General features: G+C 35.9%; 1 protein-coding gene across 4 annotated transcripts in view; it reads right to left on the reverse strand.

Moving 5' to 3' along the window:
- Positions 1-16,954, reverse strand: part of LOC129778937 (zinc finger CCCH domain-containing protein 13) — a 65,616-nt gene extending 48,662 nt beyond the window's left edge. The window contains exons 1-2 of one of the 4 annotated variants that reach the window (XM_055786125.1): positions 16,758-16,954; positions 16,390-16,577 (exon numbers count right to left, since the gene is read on the reverse strand). The gene's annotated coding sequence lies outside the window, so the exon portion shown is untranslated. Of the gene's footprint in view, positions 1-16,389 lie in introns of all 4 variants that reach the window. The other 3 variants (XM_055786126.1, XM_055786123.1, XM_055786122.1) reach the window with 3 other exon arrangements.
- Between the last annotated feature and the right edge of the window lie 5,777 nt (positions 16,955-22,731).

Here is a 22,731-nt window from a genome sequence, read left to right on the forward strand (position 1 = left end):
AAAACGTTTTTCAGATGAACATTTCTTACCGTTTTTCGGAAACGGTCTACAACACGAAAAAAAAATTTGTGGTCCATTGTGGTATACTGTTATTCACTCTATAAGGAAGATTGTTCTACTGATGAACGATGTTTGAATATGAGTAACTTTATATACATTATAGATGTATCTTAAAGGTACCTGACTTTATATAACTGTACAGAGGTAGCTTAAAGATACCTGACATTATATACCTATACAGAGGTAGCTCAGAGATACCTGACTTCAGGTAAAATCGAGGCATAACGTAAACAAGTTAATTATTTTGTACCCATAACGTCCGGTTGAATCAACAAAGTGTATTTGTTGTTGGTATTTCAATATTACTGTTCGTGTTTTGATTGTGTAACACGAATAATATGTTAAAAGTTTGTATTAAGATAAAAAAAGATTTTTTAATATCGCTACGTTCTTTGTTAACCCACATGTCTTCAAATGTTTTTCAACGTAACTCCTAAACATATATTTTTACCATAATGATGTTTTTGGAAAAGTTGTTGGAAATTATAAGCAAATTCATAAAATTTCATGAACATGACGGTATAACACGACAAACATATTAAAAGGGAATATTTACTATAAAAAAGACAATAAATTAAAAATATTTTTTTAAACATTTAGAAGGAGATTTATAATGACCTTTTTTGTTTTAAATCACATCAGAAATCATAATTTGTGGCTAAAAATGATTGTTAACATACAAGAATTCGAAGTTTCGTAAATTCATAAAAAAATCGATGTTCCACAGAGTTCGTCAAAAATAGTTTTACCATTTTGGACCCATTTTTTAAAATTTCTACATGACATCTATTTTATATGAAAAAATTTTTTTAAAAAAATTAAAAATATGTATTTTGGATATTGCAAATTAAAGTTTTTTTTTTTTTTTGAAATAAAAACAAGAGTACTATTTTTTTTCTCAGTGTATATTTTTTTCATGTTTAGAGATCAATACGCTATAACTCTTTCTAAGACACTATTTCGTTATGACTCATAGTTTTTTAGATATAAATTATCAAAGATTTCTCCTACTAAAACCGATACGCCCTTTTCAAAAGTTACGCTTGAGTTAAAAAATTCCCAATTGCTGTGGAAAACTCATATTTCTTCCAACCCAAACGGAATACAAACTTTCATTCGAATCAAAAATACATGTTACAAATCTGCATTTTTTGGACGATTTCATTTGGAATTGCACTTACTAAAATCGATACGCCTTTTTAAAAAAACACTTCACACTTCTGAATACAGGGGTTTTCAGATTAAACGCTTACGCAACAAATTTTAATCACCTCTACGAAGGTGAACCGATTTATATTTCGAAAAAAAACGAAAATAAATCTTATTTTAGAACATTTTCGATGTGACCACCCTTTTTTCGATAACGCGTTTTAAACGGTGAACAAAATTCTTCATGCACATGCACAACATTACGATTTCGATGCTGTTGAAAATCCGAGTTATTTCTTCTTCAAGTTCCTCCAAATTTTGTGGCTTATTAACATTGCAACGGTCCTTCTCCTACCCCCAGAGGAAGTAATCGACGACGAGAAAAGTTGACACTAAAAATCATCCAATCAGACTGACAGAGTAGTCAAATATTATCGTCCCGAAGTGGTTGGCGGCATTTGAAAGAGGTGGTATTTGAAAGAGCATATTTCACTCTACATGATGTGTGATTCTCAAAACTATGTTATTTTTTGTGTTTGAGTAAGTTAAAATTGAAATCATGAGTTTATGGGTAAAAAACCATCAATAACTTTGCGTAGGATTAAGATATTGACAAGTGCTGCATCGCAAAATGTTGGTCTCAATAATTTGAACTATAAAAGTTAGAGCAAAAAACCCCTTTTTTCATGGTCATCCTAATGCAAAATAGAAAAAAAAAGCCAAATCGATGATATTAAAAGATAGAAAAAAGCTTTGTTCTACAAAGTTGTTTAAAATAACTGGGACTACAACATTGTCGAACTATGTTTATCTCGATCTGTAAAGATAAGAATTTTTATTTATTTATTCATTCTATTATTTTTTATTTTTTTTCTGTATTCTTATATTGTGAATCAGTTTAAAATATTTTCCAAATAAATGTTGTCACTGTTTTTGTTTATTTTTTGTTTGTATGTTTTCTATCTTGAGTGAATCCCTTTAAACGAACTAAGTTCCACTAGGATTTCACTCTGTTTAGTAGTTATTAGTTTACCCTTCGCGTTTATCCTTTTTCTTTAATTTGTTTTTTTTTTATTTATATTAGTAAGTATCCATCACCAAAAGGTGAGAATCAGTGGAGGGTATAAAAAAACTCACGAAAACTCTATTCGTTCGAAATCAGGCTTCGATAAACCTCTTGGCTTTGATAAACCTTTTGGCGCACTCTTTGATTGTGTGTCACTGTCAAAATCAGCAATGCCAAAGTAATTCATATCCGGTTATTAAATACTTGTGTTGCCTTCGCATCACACACCGTTGGTTTCAGGCTTCCAGTGTTCGAAGCAGTTAACCTTAAAATTAGGAGTGGTGTGCTAATGTTTGCGCGGTGGATAGTTTGTTTAACAGTGTGAGGAATGAGGAATATTTGTAAGATTTTCGTTAATTCATCGTCACACGTCGTCAAGCTTAAGCTATGATATCATCGACGCCTTCGGTTTTGAAGCGTTCTGTTAGAGTTACGTTTCGATGGAGTAATAGGGGTGATCAAAACGCAATAATCAAAAGATCCTCCATAACGCATAATATCGATGAACACATATTGATTATCAACTTTCTCCTATCTTCACTTGAATGAGTAATCAATCCAATCGATTTGTTCATTTATTTCGCGTATATTGCTTTTTCTTTTGAATATGCATTTATTACTATGTCGTGATAAAATCAATGACCAGACAATGTATTGAAACTTATTTTGGGTCGATAGATATGTTAACTCAATCAGTCAACAACTGATGTGTCTACGATTTGCCAGTGTGATTATATCCAACATTTACCCGGCGTTTTCTCCGCTCTTCGTATCTTTTGATCGACGGATTGTTTGATCAATTTTTAGAAAAATACTGCTATTCAATTTCTTCGAATTTTGGTACCAATTATTTATTATCAAATTAACTACGAATAGATATTACAGCATTGTTTCGTTGCGGTTTTCTGTTTCTCACTGATCTTGAGAAAAGAAGACAAAACACACCTCTACAAACGAATGAATCAGGAGAGTTCAACGATCACGTAGTGCGAAACTACGTGAGGGGGAAAATCAAAACGGCCGTTCACATTAGAGATGTGGGGAAGCAGAAATGGCTGTAATGCGTACACACTGAAATCGACTTGGGGTCGACTGAAATGTTGTTACGTTGGCAGGAGTTTACTTTTTGGCCAGCGGCCAGCAGTTTGAGAAAACACGGTCGTGGCCGTTATGATAGTTTGCTGTTGACAAATGAAGAAGACCTGTGGTAAGCAGTCTTTTTGCTCACTCACTTTGCCGCGGAGAAATGCTAAAAAATGAATTTAGTGTGCGGGGTTCCAACACAAAGGAATTCACTGAAAAATGCGGGGCAACGAAGGCACCAGGTAGAAAAAAAAATAAAAACACAGACATGACCACGATGCTGTTGTAAGCGGCAGAGTCAGTAGAAAGCCGGAATTGAGAATAAAATAGTAGCACGATTGATGCACGAAGAGCTTGGTTTGATGGTGGCAAATTACTTTGTTGTTATATGATTTAGATTTGATTCTTATATTCAAGTTGAATTTATGGAATTAAAAACCCATATGATATATAATCCATCATGTTCCTATTACAGGTCGGACTCGATTATATGTGATTCGATTATATACAATTTTGGGAAAATATTTTTTTTTATATTTCAAATCTGGCTTATTTCAAGAAGAAATGTAACCTTTGAACGTTAAGGGTGAAGTTTAAGTGGCTATTACATGTACAGTGGGGTAAAAATCGTGATTTTCGTAGATTTTTTAGTTTAATATAAATTTTTAGGATGAAATTAATAATAACACATTAAAAAGTATTAACTTTTAAGTTTTCTACTTCCAAAATGTTATTAAAAACCACTAATTTAGTTGTTCCACTACTATATCCTGTACGAAATTTTCTCATCTTTCAAGTGAAAGCATCAGAATCGCCTTCCGTAGCGTATTTTTCAATATAGAGCCAGTTTGAGGCAACAGTGTCCGAAACAAAAACAAAGTTCTATAACTCTGTCATTGCTGAAAATCGAACATATGCGTAGGAGGATTTTTTTTCATCAAATATGGTCGTTATCACCTCCTGAGAGATCTGTCTCCTGCCTGAACCTGACTTGAATCCACACTACTATTCCCCCTGACACGAATCTTTTTACCCGCGTGTACAATCTTATTTTTACGTCCATATACACCCAGGTTTTTTACGCTGTTTATTACGAAGTTTTTTTACGCAAATTTTCCAATTGAAGCAAATTTTCCAAATTTCTAATTAACACGGTTTTTTTTACTCGGATTTTTTTTGCGCGGTACCCGTAGCAAAAAAACCGCTCAATATCACATCTCTCCCTCAGCTCTCATTTTTCTCTTATGTTCCCTCAGAGCATATTACGGTTATTAGAGCTTGTAACAGAGTTTAGCGCTTATGAAGGAAATTAGTGCCGCACCTAATCACGATTCTTACGTGGATTTTAAGTGTTGGGTAACGGGGAGCTCACCGGGCGATACAACGGGACGGGTGTTTCACGGGCAGCGATTCGTGAATGTCTTTCCCTGTCTACGTAGCTCTGGGCGGTCCAACAGTGATACTGCACGTGCATCGGGCAGTAGAATGTACAAATCACAAGGAAATCTTCTAGCAACAGCAGATGACCTCAATCGAGAGGAAAACTGAACTATAGCTACCAGTAACCAAAGAAAAAACTACGGGTTTTCGGAAGCGAGCAACACTCAACTATTTACTCCCATTGTTTTTTTACGCAGATTTTTCAATTAACGCGTTTTTTTTACGCGGATTTTCGAATAAACGTGGTTTTTTTTACGTGGATCTTCCAATTAACGCGGTTTTTTACGAAGTACGTTTCCCCCGCGTAAAAAAACCTGGATGTACAGTGAATCGAAAACTTGATTTCTGATGCAAAAAAGTAGTTGCATCATTAATGAACGGTTTATTGTTTACCCACCGTGAACCAACGAACTCAGATAGTTATCAGGTATGCTATAAAGGTCATTGCGTTAGTATTAGTTAACAGTGGCGTCGAGTGATGCTCTCGCACTTGGGGAGGAAGAGTTGATTGCACCCTCTAAAGTAGTTTTAACCACAACATTGTTGGAGTAACCACTCCAATGATTTTGTGGTTAAAACGGAGAAGCAGTTGATCGCCAAGGCCACGAAGGAGCTGAAGAATACGACGACATTCATTTTTTTCACTGGCCATGGCTAAGATTCTGGCCAACAGGCCGTAGCCAATCGACTTAGTCAGTGACTGATAACATCAACGCTCCATGGACGTTCGAAGAAGTAATCATGCAGAGAAACACGCCATAAGTTCATTGACCAAGTTGGACTATTGATTGGTAACTTGGTTGTATTTGTTTTTATAGTTTATATGGTTTAGGAATAATATTTGCTATCGAGCCTTCAAGAAAAAATATACAATATATAGCACCCTTTGTCTCTAAACCACTATAACAAACACAATCAATAATAAATTCGATTTACAAGTGTAATATTTTTTCAAAGAAGACTAGCTAATTGGCTTTAATTTGATATGTCGATCACCTGAATCGGTAAAGTAGTTCGAAAGTTATGAATTGAAGTATCTAAGCATGCATGTAATTAATAGTAAAATTTCTCTTGTGTTTCAACAGTTCTCATTATCGTTATCAGTTTACTGTTATTGCTTGGTAAGTGTTTCCTAGTTGACTATAAAATATAATCAAGCATACTGTAATTTTTCTTCAAAAAATTACAAAATAAAATGTCCGAAATTTGAATCAAACTTTTTCCCAACGACTCATAATTCGGACAGTTAAAATTGGCGATGCTACAATGTGAGTTTAAGGCTTAGTATGGATGCAATGCGTCGATTCATGCAGCGCACCAATATACTTTGAAAGTTGTATAAATAATACACATGTTTTTCAACTACAGACCAGGAGATAGAAACGGGGGAAGTTGAATAATTAGTGGGCAATGTGCAACTGGATGAACTTCTAACAAGAAAATCGTTGAATCCTCCCTATGCTGTCGTGTATTCTGGCAACTCATCAACTCACGGTAAAAGTAAGTCATGTAGAGAAGTAGAACCTGCGAAAAAGTTTATTGAAATGACGAAACGCCAAAAACTTGAGGAAAGGAGAAGGGAAACTGAGTTGAAACGAGAAGAAAAAGAAATCCTTTCGGATGAAGCCGAAAGAAAAACTTGAAGAACAGAAAAAGGCAAAATAAGCTACAAACTCACGAATTAAGAAAGCTAAATTGGTACAAAAAGAAATGACAAAATAGATGGAGCTATGTATCAAAAATTAAGAATCGAGTACCTTGAATTATTCTTTTACTTTGACAAAAAATAATTTGAATTCAAATATATATTTATCATTTAAGCAATATCACCCTTTCGGTATTGTAAACCATGAAGCTACAACATAAAGAAATTATTTCAAATTAACTTAAAAAAAAACAGGTGGTAATAGTTCTACTACAAGATTACAAACCATCAATGGTTGTAGACAATTTTTAAGACCTTTGATCATTTTATTGCATTAGTAATTGTATAGAAATATGAATTGAGCTTTAAACCATAAAAACCGTTATGCAAACTGAGTGTCCGAAATTCAAATTCACTCTGTCCGAAATCTGACTTTTTTATAAACAGTGTTCGAAGTTTGATCCGCAGCAATTCGCAACTATTTTTATTCGATAATTTTTGATGATTTCAATCAAATTGATACCATAGTAGAAAGCTTAGAAGCACACTAAATAATTTATTAGAAACATTATCAAATGATACCTGTGCATAATGTATGTACCGGTATGTACCGTTCTGTTTCATATTTCGGACTCTTAAGGCATTTGATGCAGAAAACAGATCTAAACTTTATGCACTGGTATTATTCGGTTGATAATTTCATCAAGTTAGTTCATTATGCTTTCAAGCTTTCTATCGTGGTACCTATTTGATTGAAAACATAAAAGATTATCGAATAAAAAAGTTTTTCAATTGAAGCGAATTCGAATCAAACTTCGGACACTATTTATGAAAAAAAAACAAATTTCGGACAGAGTGAATTCAAATTTCGGACACTCTGTTTCCATGACGTTTCCTGTCGTTTTAAGCTCAATTTATATTCATGTACGATTACTAATGCAATAAAATCATCAAACATGCAAAAATAACAACGACTTGCTCTGTTCAAAAATGTACTACAACCTTCCATTCACACACAAACGTTTAGAAATTGTCCACATCCATTGATGGCTTGTAAACTTGTAATAAAACTTTTAACACTTGTTTTTTTTTAAAATTAACTTGAAAAAATTTTCAATAACTTCTTTTGTGATAATTGCAACTATTTACCCCTTCCTCTATTTTTCCCCAAAATGCCTGTCGTTTATTGATGTTTCTTTATGTTGTAGCTTCATAGTTTAAAAGGCCGTAAGGGCTACATTACTAATTATATATTTGATTTCAAGTTATTTGTTGTTCAAAGTAAAAAAATATTTCAAGGTTATCCGTTTCAACTCAGTTCCCCTTATGTTTCCTCAAGTTTTTGGCGCTTCGCCATTTTAATCAACCTCTTCACAGGTTCTGCATCTTTATTCAACACCAGCTGACCCGGCAAACTTCGTCCCGCCCAAAATTTGTTTTTTTTGTTATCAATACCTTCAAGTATTCACGTTTTCTTACTAATCGCATGTTCATGAGTCCAATCGCAGAACTATTCATTGATTGATCTTCTGATCGACCCTTTGAATTTACCTTTTACTAAAAAAATCCTAGTACTTCTACCAAAACGCATCATTATAATATCAGATTATTTTCAGACACAATTCTCGTTCAAGATTTTTCAACTACTTGCAAATAACATGTTTCTCCGTTACATGGAATAAATGTTTGATACAGAAAATATGATAAAATGAAGACAGACCCCTCCCCTCTTCTCCCCTTAGAGAGAGGGGAGGAGCGTCTATTCACGATAGAAACGTTTCGTGCCCCCTAAAATCTTCACATGCCGAATTTGGCTCTATTTGCTTGATTAGTTTTTTCAGTTATGCAGAAATTTGTTTTTCATTTGTATGACAGCCCCACCTAAGAGGGGGAGGAGTGTCGAACCCAGAGCTTGGAAATATTGAGCTTGTTAAGCAACATTGAAAATATATTTTTATCAGTGTAACGCGTTTATTTTGCTTGTCGATGCTACTGTCATTCATTCGACGGCAAACAAATTTACAACTGTGTTCATTCATATTCATTCTGTGCTCTCTGAGCTTTCCTTAAAGTTCGAGTCATGAGAATTCATTCACATCCATTCATTGCCATTGAATTGTCAGGAATGTTCTGACTGTTCATTTTCAATATCCCGATATGTGTGTGATTTTCTCATTAAGTCAGTGCCTTGCTTATTCAGTTGTTTTTGAAGTTACTCCGAGAGGGCAACGCAAATCGGTGGCGCAAGCGGAAATGCCAACAAAAGAGCAAGATCTGCATGCACACTCACAGCTAAGGATTGCTTAGGCTTGGACGGCGAGGGGGCATTCTGCAGAATCGATCCAAGCAGCGAATGCAAACTATGTCAGCCAAAGCTAGATGTTGGCAATTTCATCCGCTAATCCTATAGCATAGTTTGATCCGCTTGCAAAAGGAAGCTCGAAATATTCCCATTGCGGTCGTGTCTTGGACACCACCATTTTATGTTCGTGTGTTCAGAATTTAAAAAAAATTAAATGTTTGAAATTTGAGTCAAGACGGTATTTTTCACATCGGAATTCTTCTTTTGAAGCATTTCTGACAAGTGGATTTAGAACTGCATATTCACTATGTAAAATGAAAGCAATTTAACTGAGACGGAAACCTTGCATGCTTGAACAATTTAATTTATTGTCACTATTATGAGCATTCTGTACTTTCTTATCTTCCTCAACGAATTTCTCCGTTTCGTCAGTGTCCGAGAACAATGCTGATAGTGAATGAACTAGTATGTTAATGTCAATGAATGACAAAACTAGGGATATTTTGTTTTGCTCACATTCCGTGAACGCAGAACGGAACGAAAAGAGAATGAAAAAAAATGGATGAATCAACTGTGAGTGGCTTGCTGTGATCGTGAGGTTTGGCGTTGGTTCATTTTCGGTATCCCGAATGCTATTTTTTCCGATCGAATGTGGCCGGAAATTCAGCTGAAAAGATTGATGTGATACAGATATTTCCAAGCACTGGTCGAACCACCATAGAAACATTTACTGCATCCTAAAACCTCCACATGCCAAATTTGGTTTCGTTTGCTTGATTAGTGCTCGAGTTATGCAGACATTTGTGTTCCATTTGTATGGCAGCCCCCCCTTAGAGAGGGGGGAGGAGTATCTAACCACTATAGAATCATTTATTGCCCCCTAAAACTTCGAGATGCCTAATTTGATTGCACTTGCTTGATTAATTCTGGAGTAATATAGAAATTTGTGTTTAATTTGTATGGAAACCACCCCTTAGAGAGGGGGGTGGAGTATCTAACCACCGTAAAACATTTAGTGCACCCTTAAACCTTCACATGCCAAACTTGGTTTCGTTTGCTTGATTAATTCTCGAGTAATGCAGAAATTTGTATTTCATTTGTATGGCAGCCCACCCTAAGAGAGGGGCGGAGGAGTATCTAACCACCATAGAATCATTTATTGCACCCTAAAACCTCCAGATGCCTAATTTGATTGCATTTGCTTGATTAATTCTCGAGTAATGTAGAAATTTGTGTTTCATTTGTATGCTTGATTATTTTTAATAATCAACTGCGAAACACAATCTCAGCAATATCAATAAACTGATGAACCATGATGAGAACTGATGAAACACGGGAGAAATTCAAATGTTGATGAACGGTTAAATTCCACATGCTTGCGCTGAGCGAACGCCAAACACAACCAAAAATGAGTGGCGCTATCAGATTTTTACCTACTATGTTATAATTCAAATGTAATTCTCATTTAAAATGATACTGAAACCAAGGGGTTTTTCTAAAGAATCAATTGGGATGTTAATTCTACAGTTATATCATCAGGGCATTAAGCATTTCAAGATATTATTTTAACGTGTCCGAAATATGAAGCTGTCCATAATATGAATCAGAACGGTATTCATCAAGACAAAAAAGGGGGATTATTTAATGTTTTTCTACGCCACCTTCAACCAAAAAAAACTGTTCGAGCAGCTCTTCCAAGCTCCGAGTCGCCATTATTTTATTCCCATTTCTTCTCTACATTCTCCACATTCTCCACATCCATCAAATTAAATTTTCCCCTTGCAAAAAAAACTGATAAAAACAAATGACATAACTGAAATGTAATATACATAAAGGCGCAAGAAGAAATGAAAATATGATACAATGATATGGAATTGATTCCGACATATGTTCCAAATTAAATGTATATCACCCAGATGACACAATTGACACAGATAAGCATCATTGCGTTTTTGGTGTCTTTTTATTGATAACTTGGTGGTCATCATGTAATCATAAGACAACTTGGTAGATTCAAGCCAGGAAGTCATATTCAAAGCAAGTTTGAAAAATATTACGACGGCTGCCGAATTCGCGTAGGGGAAAACGGGAGAAGACGGTCACTCTCTAGATAATTAAAACAATCACTTATTGGACAATTATGAGAAATCAATTATATCAACCCGTTTCAGCGTGTGTGTTAGGGTACCAATGAATGTATGAGAAAAATCGACCCTAAAATTTCAAAAAGTTACCCTATACAAAATGTTCGTGATCTAGTAAAATCTCGAAAAAAAAATTGTCAAAAATCAACACTCTGGGCTTTTTTCGGAGTACGAGACGAAACGTATGGTTTTAAGTGCCAATAAAAATAGATATCTCGATTTGTCATTCAGAACTTGTTGCGAAATGCACGAGAATATACCCTATGCAAAATATTATCTCATTCGAACTTCATTTATTAGTGTTACAGACGTTAAAATTTGAGTTTTTTGAAAACCGAAAAAACACCGGAAATCGGGGTTTTCAAAAAAAATTTGATGCCAAATGTCTTAAAATTGCATGGCACACCGAGATTTACAGTTATTTCAAAACAAAAATTTTAGTAAGAATCGACTTTTCAGGCGGATAAACGACCAAGTGCCAAAAAAATTTTTTTTGACAAAATGTTTTTTTCCAGATAATAGTAAATCTCGACAAGTAATGCGATTTCAAGACATTTGGCATCGACCATTTTTTTTAAAAACCCGGTTTTCAGTGATCTTTAGTTTAAAAAAAAATCAAATTTTTACGTCTGTGACACTAAAAAATACAGTTCGAATGAGCAAATATTTTGCAAAGGACATATTATCGTGCAAATCAACATTTCGCAGCAAGTTCCAAATGAAATATCGAGATAACTATTTTTTTGGTACCCAAAACCATACGTTTCGTTTCGTATTCCGAAAAAAAAACCCGAGAATGTCGATTTTTGACAAAAAAAAATTTTCGAGATGACACCTGATCTCGACATTTCATGCAATTTTAAGATATTTGGCATCCAAAAAAAAATTTCGAAAACCCCAATTTCCTTTACTACCCCCTTGGGTGATTTTTCGATTTTCAAAAAACTCCAACCTTAACCGCTTTGCGCCACTCTCCCTTAGGTCCAATTGAGCTAATATTTGGCATAGGGTGTTTTTTCGAGGTGGTGAACATTTTTTATGAGGTAACTTTTTGGAATTAGAGATGACTCTTTTCGTTGGCACCCTAGTGTGTATTCCCCAGGCAAAGTTTAGAATTTCTGCCAATCAACCAGGACAAAGAACGGAGCAGAATATTACATTTCGTTGTTGTTTTCTCAACATGAGACCTAAAAATCAGATGACTGTCTAGAGTGAGTCCTAAATAGACCACTTCCCTGGACCATTCAATAAAGGAGTCACCAAACCGAATTCTGACGTATTCATTCGGAACAAGTCTAGAAGATCTCGAATGTGGAAAAAAGATAGCCGAGCAATTCCATGCCAAATCGGACAACTGCTAACCCGACCCTCTCCGATTTTTTTTCTTTCAAAAAATCGTAAATTCAGATGCTTGATTGAAATATGTTGTTTGACAAAGTTGTAGGAAAATCAAAACTATTTAGGAAAAATAATATTTTAAATACGCCGTTAGAAAATCTCGCTCAGAAATTTAATTTAATATTAAACACTTTTATATCTCAAAACAAACCCCCCGCCCAACCCTTTACAAAGTTTGACGTACACTATAGTCAAACTTTGTCAATTTTCCTACAACTTTGTCAAACATCATATTTAAATAAATCGGCTGGATTTTGAGTTACGATTTTATGAAAGAAAGATCAATCATTTTGAATACGCCCTGTTCAAAAATCTGTCGTAATTTAAATTGGTCATAAGACAATGAAAATTATGATTTTAGTAAGTCAATTATAAGTATCAAGTTTCAAAAACATTGGAGAGGATCGGGTCAAATATGTTGTTTTATGAACGATTTAGCGTGGAATTGCTCATCCAGAGTCTTCATCGCATTAATCACAATTTTCCAACTAGTATAATACTCCGTTTAAGCATCTAGGCCATCCTGTAAATTGCGTGTCAGAGCACTGATGACGCGACTTAAACAAAATAGCAGTGTCATCAGCAAACTGGGATAATAAAAATGGAATCTATATTTTCTATCCGACCGGATTCCAAAGAGTGACCTACTATCCGGCCGGACACCGGATATTAGAAAATATGAATAATCTCTCATTAACACAAGATAAACCACAACAAAATTGCCCATTACCATCATTCATATATAATTAACAATTAAAACTGATTACTGAAATGCCGGTTTTTTTCAAAATTAAATTAATATTAATTCCAGCAAATATTGTTAATCGTGATTGCGATCGATTCGAAGAGTTTTCACTTAACAGTCGATTTTGTTAGCATTGGGATATTTTTCCTGAACCCGTCGTTGACAATATGTGCAATTTTGTCTTAGTCCAAATGCTTTGTATGCAGAAAAATGATAAATTACCTCGAATAAACATGAGAGATTAGAACTTATAATTCTTGTTATTTCAGCAAACGATATCAGAAGCCAAACTTATTGCTCCAGAAAGCCATGAAGCACGTTTTGTAATGAAGTCTCACAGATTATCATCACTGAAGACACACCCCACAAAAATCTCATCATTGTGATAGAAAATCATTATCATCAAAATATCTGTTCAAGATTCCTTGTACAAAACTTGATACTCCATTCTAAACGGAAAATTTCATCATCGTTCAATAGATGATTGAAAAAATATGTTGTTCCTTCTCCATAAAATGTAATCCTTTATTGGTCCATGTAAACATGCAGTTCCTTCAAGTTCAATACTCGCAACTAAAAAGCCGAATATCCGGCTGCCGTTGTTAGTTTATTTTATGGGATGTATCCGATCTACGACGCTGAATTTGTCGGAAATTCTGTTAGACCAACGGTGCGTTTCTAAAACGATGAATTCAACATCAAAGACAAACAACGCCCTGAACTATCTGAAAAGCTGGTGACATTGAATCGAAAGTATGCCAAGTATACCAGTGTTGCCACACGTACAGATTTATATGGAATGGTACAGATTTTTTCGTCATTTTTGGTACAGATTCTGTACGGTACTGAGTACAGATTTTCGTCAAAAATATGGTACAGATTTTTTCCATTTGTGAAATTCCTTACATTTGAACAAACCAACATTAAGGTACATGACGACTTCTACGCCGCAGTATCGCTTGGTGCTACTGATCTTAAAAGCATTTACTATGCAATGATTGATCAGTTTCATAAGGATGAAATTCTTTACAAGAATCGTCTGAGAGGATTCGCGTCGGACGGTGCGACGTATGTTTTGCCCCAGATCAATAGAATGAGTCGTTTGTTACAGGCTGAAAAACCTGAATTCACGTTGATACATGAAGAGCTGAAAGATTTTCATATTTGATCATTCTCACTAATATCTGCGAGGAATCTTATGTTGTTTCAATGTCCAATGCTTGTAAATATGAAAATCATTTGAAAAGCAACAAGAATTTTAGGTTGGAATAGCAGCAGAAGAAATCATCAGAACAATGGACATCTACGGCAATGTTAAATCAGAGAAACTTTTACAATTTGACTAGCATTAACGTTGTACTAGAAGCGTTTCTAGGATTCTACAATGGGAATGTACTAGATGCGGAGAATTAATTTTGTAGCCTAAATATAAAATTACTTTTTGAGGAAATCATGTGCATGTGCAGGGTTTGTGGACAAAAATTAGATGTCTAAAAAGAATTGACGGTTCGCTCACCCTTTCGGCGCTTCGATGCCTTGTTTGTAACGTTCTCACTATGCCTCACTCCTCGGCAACGATTTTTTTTTCTGAATATAACCAGAACAAAAACTAGCTTTAAAATCTGCTCAGCAACGATGCGATGACCGCTATTTTGAGATCAAAGGATTTGTCAAACATCGTGGTGGGAACTCGAAAATTTGAAAAAATGATAGTATGTAATCTAGATTTAAAAAAAGCTATGTACATATAAGCATCATCAAATACACGAAGGGCTTGCAAATGTAAATGTAGTATTTGTAGTAAATAAATGAGTATTTTTTGAATGTTAATAAATAATTTGACCAAGATGAGTAAGATTTTTGACCTCTCTGGTACGGATTTAATTGTGGCAACACTGGGCGTGACTAAAGCATCTCCAAAACGGGTAAATTGAGTGCCTTATAATTTGAAGGCCAATTTTTCAACAGATTATCACAGATAACGAAAATGAATTCATTATGACATCCTGGAGCATGAAAAATCAAATGTGAATTTCCGTCAACCTTGAGCTAGCGTCAAAGTGTATTTGGCGTGATCAAAAGTGTGTCGTTCATTATTGAATTCTTACATCTCAGAGGAGTTTAATAGACAGCAATTGACCCTTTAAGGGCGAACATTAACCGACCAGGATATGTAAACATAAACAACATAAACAAGCCGCCATATCCCACCATGACAACGTTCGACCTCATGTTGCAATAGTGGTTGACACAGCTATTTGCGAGATAATAAGTAGTAGAAAGTAAGATCTCACTGGGATCCGCTTCACTTGCGAACAAAGTGTCAACAATTAGTTCATTCCTGGCAGGGAATTCATAAAGTGCGAAGGATAATACAGTAGAACCCCGATTATCCGCGGAATTAAGTGGTAAGGTAACCGTGTATAACTAAGATCGTGAATAACACAGAAAAAAGGTTAAATAAGGTCCGAACACGAAATAAACGAAGATATTTAAGTATGAAAACTTTGTTTTCACAATACAGAAATCATTAAACTAAGTTGGTGACATCAGTGGTTAGATAATGTAATAGAGCAAAAACCTTCCACTTACTGATAATTTTTGGGAAAGCCTACATAATTACTATGGCTTTCGTGTGTAACCGAGGTTCTAATGTACTTTGAATTTTCTTTCTCGGATGTTTGAGCAAACTTCTCAATAATCTAACCAGAAAACAACAACGATAATCTCTTTTTGGTCTAACAGTAAGAGCTGAGTATGCCATTCACCAAACAAGTTTAGCTCAAAATGACCAACACTAACATGATTCGGTTATGAAAATATAACCTGGAACTCATAATGAATTTATTTCCGGGTTTATTTTCGTTGCACAAGCGCATATTTTCTACTCTCCAAGGCACTTGTTGCTGAAAAGGAACATTGACTGGAATTGGGTCGTAGAAAGACATTTGAAAATTAGCTATAATTGCGATGACACGGCAAATCAATGTATGTGAACTCAGAACATATACAGAGAAGTTGATGGACATCTTGCCTAAATTGAGAGCGGTTGTTGCAAAAGCTGCTAAAAGGTCATCTGAACAAAGATTGTCACGCACCTTAGCCGCACAGTGCGAAGTTATAAAGCGTGAAGTATAAATTCTGCATTTTATGATCGGCTGTTGTGCCATAGGAAATGAACAGGGGAAAATCATATCGAAGGTTACGGTTTCACAAGAATGAACTAAACACGAAATGATCACATTTTCACCAACTGATTCGCTTTTTTCATTCCTACTACATGGCTCATAGACTTATACTTGGACAGTCTAGGTAATCTTAAATATGTCAGAACACACACCTATATTGATCACTTACCTTCGAAAACTCGCAGATTCGCAGTTCGGTTGGTTCGATCGAGCTATGCAGCAAACCAACAAGCAAAAACTGATATCGCTGAGAAAATCCTTCGCTCTACACCTTTTTTGTGTTTGTAAAATCCACTCAATCTCATCACATACTTTGTACTTATTAACTACTTCTCCTCTTGTTTGAAACACACTATTCTGGAAAAGATAGATTGGTGACGATCACTTTTTTCCGCCAATAACTTGGTTTCTCTACAGCATTAATTGCCAACTCTAGACACAAATGCTTGGAAGGACACCAAATTCATTGATTGCTTCACTGTTTCTCCACTGTATCAAATATCATCGGAAGATAAATCTCACCGAAACCACAATCACCTATGGTAAAGCACAGTAATCCTAATTTGAATGCAGTGTGTAGCATTCACACAGTTATTAGCAGCAGAAACTCATATTCTCCCCAGCACTCCACGAATTAATTCACAGCCGGAACCAAAACCGAAACACGGAGTTCCACTAGAAACATGCCTCGATCATCCAACAGCCACACAACGACTGGTGGTAGCGAAGAAATCAAGTGGGGGAGATAGCATGTGAAGCATTTTTTCGTTATTTCCTTCAGTCGATGTAAAAAAACAAGACACTTCTTTTTACCCAATCTCAAGAAAACTGGTTTCTTGCGTTCGGAGGTGTTGGTAAACAACTTAAACAACTGCACTCTTCATTCCGTGATGGTGTTTGTGGGTGAAAAATCTGAACACGTAGAAAATCGATCAACACTTTGATCGCCCCGTCACCCAGACTGGGTGACGGGTGTATTTCCTGGGAGGCCCCGTCATCCAGATGTGGGTGACACTTTCCTCGTTGAATTTGAATAGGATTTTAAAAACGGAATTTGATAGAATAGGCACTTAAATGTAAATATGGGATATGTAGAATAATCAAAAAATCAAAAACATAGAAATATAGTTTTTATACTATACTTCTAAACGGTTTTCTTTAGCATGACCTATTGTAAGTATGTTTGTATGTTTATTTGTAGGGTTGTCCCACATCAATAGAAATTTAATCCCCTTCCTGTTGACCGATTGATCTAAAATTTGGAACACGCCTTTATCTCTGCTGTCGTTATAAAACTGCGTATTCCATGATCTTTAAAATCGAAGATGGCGGCTGCTATAAACGGACTACGGATGTTTTATCAAAACCCCATCAATATGGATATCAAACGAAAGGGCTTGACTAGAAGAACACAGTTAGTTATTAAAATGCAAATTCAATATTTCCGCCATGACAAATGGCGACATCTTTTTTTTTCAATTCATCTAAATGAGTATCGAACGAATAGGGTTTGACTAGTAGAACATACTTATTTGTGAAAATACAAATCCAAAATGTGTGTATTTCAAAACCCCATCAATATGGATATCAAATGAAAAGACCTGACTAGTGACATTAGATCATGAAAAATCCAAGTTCAAAATGACCAATTACTATTATTTATACAACTCCCGTATAGAGCGATTCCACCCCAAATCAGTCGGCTGCTGACGCGGCCCTCTACGTTTTTTTTTTTTTGAAACTTGGGTCAAATGATGGAAACTACTCAAAAACCAGACGTCTGATTAAAATATGATGTTTGACAAAGTTATTGGAAAATAAAAAAAACCGTTACATTTTACATGCACTGTTAGAAAATCATTCTCAAAAATTAAACTTAATATTAAAATCTTTCATATCTTTATGTCGTCTATAGTAAGATCGTGCAGGTCTTCACTTGCGTATAGTTCCTCAATATCCGAATCGATGAGATAATACTCGAAACTTTTCTTCTAGCGCTTCGCACTATTTCGTCGTCACTACTTCCCTCATTTTCAAATTTACTATTGCGCCGTCCGGTGAACATTATGAGGATGAAGAAAAAACACATGGCGCCTAAGAAAAAACTTTTTGGAATAAACAGGTGCTTATCCGAGTTGCGCAATTATTATTCTCATTCTCAGAAAAAAAAACTTGCAATTTGCCTCTTCTTTTAGCTTTTTATCTACCAAGCGCAAAGAACAATGAAAACGAATCACGTGGAAAGTAGGAGTTGCCAAATGTGATATAGTTTATGACGATATTTTCCCACAAAAGTGACATATGTTCTTGGTATGATATATTCACAGAATCTTCGCTATCGATTGAACAGAATATTCCATATACTCCAATAAAATTGTAGTTATTCTTCGTCATCAAGTGTAGTATATAGAGCAAGTACGATCGGATGAATTTCGTTGTTTGTTATCATTGGCAACACTGTACAATTGGTTGAAAAATTATTTTTTTAGGTTTTCTAATCAGCAGTAGGTTGATTTCATTCGTATTCAACAGAAAAGTAGTCCTGAATCGAACCCAAATTCATTATTGTCGTTGCCCGCTTGTTTCTCTAGTGTACCGACAGTTGAATTTGGGCCCCGCGAGAAACTCGACCAAATCGCTCTGGGCGACGAAAGTGTTAGCGAATGAACCCTTGTTTAACGATCGTCGATACAGGTGTGAGCTTTTACAGATTCCTTACGCAGTGAACTGCAAGCAGCAACTTTTCCGCAATTGACGAACTGATTTCGCGTGGCACAGTGTACCAGTGTACCAACAGCACTATCACAAACTGTAAAACTACAATAGGTAAAAAGTCAACTTACAAGAATTTGGTTGTCTGCAAGATCATTATAATTCTACCAAAATTTAACCGTTGAACTCTTTATATTTATTTTACGTCAAAACCATTTTTTTTTCTCGATACTTCGGACTTAGCTGTCAGATGAAGTCGGTTCAGTTAGCTAGTAAAAATCCATTGTACGTGTTTGGTATTCTGTTGTTATTTAACACGTTGACTACCATGTCAGTCGCCGGTGACTGACACCAAGTTTTCGTTCAGGCTGCGTCAGTCACCGGTGACTGACAGTATAACATATGATAATAAAAGTAACTAATATAAGCATATAAGCTTATAAGCCTTTCGAACAAAAATACATCCCACTACAATAAAAAATGTTGGCCCCAATACGTTTAAAATATTCCATAGAGTCGCTATAAAACCGTGGCACTCAACGTGTTAATCATCATTCAATTAACGCATAAAAAAATAAATGGAAAGAACATCCACAACCAACAAACCAATCATAAAACAGTTTATTGGCGAGTTGTATTGAGTAAATTTTTTGAAGAATGTATGATTTTTTACAGTATTTTTTGATGACAGCCTTGCATAAATTCGACGATACGTATTCTTACTAAGCGAGCGTTCATGGGTCCGATCGCAGAACTGTTCATCGATTGATCTTCTAGTTGACCCTTCACAATTTCCTTTTACTATAGGTTTCCTAGTATTTCTACCAAAACTCTTCATTATATCAAATGCTGGTTCAATATTTTTTCGATCACTTGCAAATAACATGTTTCTCCGTTGCATGGAATACATGTTTGATACACAAAATATAATAAAATGAAGACATCTCAAATCGGACGATGCCTTCCTCAAGTTTCGCGCTTACCGACACATTTGGCGATCCGTTTTTATTTATATTGTTATAAGATATAGGAGTGCTTTCCTTTACCTGAAAATCCATTTCCAACTTCGAACAAAGATCAATTTCGCTAGCACTAACATCAAATGGACTAACAACGCTTATCACGATGTAATTGTGGAACATATGGGAATTTAATGATCCGAATTTTCCCATTTTACTTCAGAGTTTTCCGAGTTTTTTTTCGAATATGGTTGGTTGAAATATGTGTAATATTTTTATTACCCTCTTCCAGAGGAGGGACGGGTGTCAAACCATCATTGAAACATTTCTCGTACCCAAAAACCCTCAGTTGCCAAATTTGGTTCCATTTGCTTGATTGAAACTCGAATTCTGCGCTCCCTCCCTTAGAGTGGAGAGGAGGGGTGCTGAACCACGATAGAAACATTTACTGCCAACCCCCCTTCCACGTGCCAAATTTGGCTCCATTTACTTGATTAGTTTTCGAATTATTCTGAAATTTTTATCCTGGAACCACTTTTTGACGGTCTTGACGTGTGCTTCGTTATCCTGCATGAACTGCTATTTCAGGGACATCTCCCACTCGGCGTGTGACAGCAGAACATCCCTTAAAATTTGAGCGTAGATGTACTGAACCATGATCTTATCCACCCAGTACAGGGGGCCAACCCCGTACCAGGAGAAGCCCCACCACACCATAATGTTCGCTCCTCCACGCTTGAAAGTCTTCGTGATATAGTGTGGCATGTAAGCGCAGCCTATTGGACGATGAACCCATGAACAAGTTCAGTTCGTCCCGGATCTTTTTCGATGCCTTGAAAAAATCTTTCTTGGAGGCTCGCTTTATGGCAGAGTCATCCTTCTCGGTCGTTTTCTGCAACTCGTTGACTGCAACTAGAATTCGAGAATTAGAACCTTGTTAACATGATAAATAAAGGATCCAGGATCCGAAAAACACAAACTACCACCGAGAACAATCAATTTTCTCCATAAATCGGTCGAAACAAAACTCGAAACAGCCGAAACGAGGAACTGATCCTCAATTTTGTTGCGTCATTTTAGTTGTTAAGAATGCTTAAAACGCATTTTTAATGAATGACTATTGATTTAACTACAAATGTTATAAATTTCTTCGAACAATGAAAATAAATTATTATAAATGGATTGAAGCACTGAAGTATATCGCCTCCAATTATGGCTATTCATACGATTTAATGTTTGCTGGATTTTGACATCACATAGGCGACATGATCCTTGAATGTAAGCTTGGAGTCAACGAGTAATCCAAGATCCTTGGCAGTTGATTCCCGTTTCAAGCTTGTGCCCGATAGGACATAGTTATGTTGAATCAATGCACGTTGTCTACCGAATGAAATTATGGAGCATTTCGACACATTGAGTGACAGTTGGCATCACTCGGCGAAATCTTTCAGTGATTGCTGTAGAAAACTAGCATCGTTAGGCTTTCGTGTCACGAGATACCGTTTGAGATCATCGGCGTAAGACAACTTTAGGCATTTTAGAAAGTAGTTGACGTTATTCATGTATAGAAGAAACAGGAATGGCCCTAGATGGCTGCCTTGAGGAACGCCAGATGTCACGGGAAAGGGAGGAGAAACATAGTCACCAATTTGGCAGACATACCTCGACCCAGAGATATCAACCAAATTTTTGAAAAACTGGAAAAATGAAAAAAAAAATGGAAAAACCTGGAAAAAATTTAAAAAAAGCTTAGTTTTCATAATGAGTTCATTTTTTCGTAATGAACTTTATGCTGAGGCCAACGTTATCGGGGCGAAATCCTTATCTAACGTGGATATCTGATCCACCGTCGAAAGCGGGGGCCTGTCGCAAGCAAACCTGTTTTCCAACGATTGCCCGGTTATTTTTTTAAATCTTTACTCAATTATATTTCAAAGCAAAAAATACCAGGACAAACGTAATGTCCCGGCAAACGTATGCCGTCCGACGCTCGCTAATACTGTTTCGTACCTGACTCTCCTATTTTTCAAGCTAACTGGGCAATCGGTGGAAACAGGTTTGCTTGCGAGAGGCCGCCGCTACCGACGGCGGGTCGACGACCGACTCGGATTGCGTCATCTCGGCGGCTTGGGGTCGCTTCGGTTCCATATCCTCGTTAGATAAGTATTTCGCCCCGATTACGTTGGCCTAAGAATAAATTTTATTGCCAAAAAAAAAATTAATTCATAATGAAAGTTTAAAACGGAAATATCATAGCATTTTTACTTTCATTGTTATGCTTGTGATCACACATTTTATCATTACAGTTTTTTACATTTTGCGTCATTAGAACTAATCCTAATTGTTCATTATGCAAGTAGCAAGTAGCAAGTAGATCGTTATGAATGCCAAGCCTGTCGTATTTAACCAAAGCAATATCGTGATTCGTTTTGTCAAATGCGGCTAAAATATCTGTATAGATAGCATCTACTTGATGGCCTTGCTGATCCTCCGATATGCAGTGGGCGAAGTTTTGAACCAATTTTTCAAGAATAATTCGCTCGAGGTAGCACTTAAAGCGGCTATTCCACGATAGTTAGATACAGTCCCTTTGCAACCCTTCTTGTGAATCGAAAAAAACGTAGTATTCCTTCCAGCAGGATGGGAAGTCACCCGATATCAGGGAGAGATTAAAAACGTTGGCTAAAGGTGCTGATAAAGCAATTATGCAGCGTTTCAAAACCAAGAACGGAATACAAGTTGGTTCCCTGCTGAGATAGCCATGTCTTTGGTAATAGAAAACGGCGAGAAAGCCGAGTAAGGAACGTTGCCAGATACAATTGCTACGTATTGGCTGTTTA

The sequence above is a fragment of the Toxorhynchites rutilus genome, chromosome 3 (assembly GCF_029784135.1).
Source record: "Toxorhynchites rutilus septentrionalis strain SRP chromosome 3, ASM2978413v1, whole genome shotgun sequence".
Taxonomy (NCBI): Eukaryota; Metazoa; Arthropoda; class Insecta; order Diptera; family Culicidae; genus Toxorhynchites; species Toxorhynchites rutilus.